The sequence below is a fragment of the Pistacia vera genome, unplaced genomic scaffold, assembly GCF_008641045.1.
Source record: "Pistacia vera cultivar Batoury unplaced genomic scaffold, PisVer_v2 Contig51, whole genome shotgun sequence".
NCBI lineage: Eukaryota > Viridiplantae > Streptophyta > Magnoliopsida > Sapindales > Anacardiaceae > Pistacia > Pistacia vera.
This window is the reverse complement of record NW_022196346.1, coordinates 978,514-979,534: the sequence shown is the minus strand read 5'-3', so window position 1 is coordinate 979,534 and position 1,021 is coordinate 978,514. Positions and strand designations below refer to the sequence as shown.

General features: G+C 30.8%; 1 non-coding gene across 1 annotated transcript; it reads left to right on the top strand.

Annotated features, from left to right (window-relative positions):
• Positions 1 to 711: 711 nt before the first annotated feature.
• On the top strand, positions 712 to 797 carry LOC116106246. The gene has a single exon (XR_004124290.1). It is a non-coding gene; the product is annotated as a small nucleolar RNA Z122 (small nucleolar RNA).
• Positions 798 to 1,021: the final 224 nt, after the last annotated feature.

Below are 1,021 nucleotides of genomic sequence, written 5' to 3'. Positions count from 1 at the left end.
CCAGAAGTCCTTGTTGAACATATTTGGTAATTTACTTTTATGGATGGTATTATGATGATTATTGTTATGATATATGTTTTAAGTATTGTGTTGTTTTACCATGTTATTGTCAGTTGTGAAATTTGAATCGTATAATTGTATGTCGAACATTGACAAGAATACCAACTATCAGGAAAGTTGTATGTCGAACCATTCAACCATTATTTTCAGTATTTTTTACTTTTGAGATAGTTTAGGAAAATTGTATGCTGAACCATTCATCATACATTTAATGATGTCAGATGCCGAACATCTTAATCTGTGTTCCAAAAGTTTTCAAAATTCTATTGAGGTTTAAAATCTTGCACTCCTCTTTAATCCTACAAATTGAAGCTTAAAGTTTTCTTTGAAAAATTCTAGCCCAAAAATCCTTGAATCGCCAAGCGAGCAACCACACACGGCCCCCTCCTCTTTAATCCTTAAATCATAACGAACTTGATGTGGAAAAATTATTTATATTAATATTTTTCAGTACTCTTTCATGTTGAGCTTGGGAAATGATTATAAAATACAGAGATATCAAAAGCGCTTGCAATGCATGACAAAATTTATGTTTATCAAACATCTCTTACTATTAGATCCCGGAACCCGTATTAAATTCTTAAATCTTAATGAAATTGGTGTGGAATAAATTATTTATATTAATATTTTTCAGTATTCTTTCATGTTCAATTTGGGAAATGATGTTAAAATACAGAGATATGAAAGGCACTTGCAATGCTGATCATATTTTATTTGCACATCAGTCTGATCCAAAACTCTAAATCACTATGGTTATCCCTTAATGATGCTAAAATTAATTGTTAAAAAGACTAATGGTTCGGCAAAAGCATTTCAATAGTTCGACGGCACAAGGGATAATATTGTTAAAATATATTGGGAAATGAAGATTTGTTTAGGCTATGGTTCGGCGCAACATACATCAATATGGTGGTTTGGCAGCCTATTTAATATTTTATTTGATAATTGATAATGAACCACC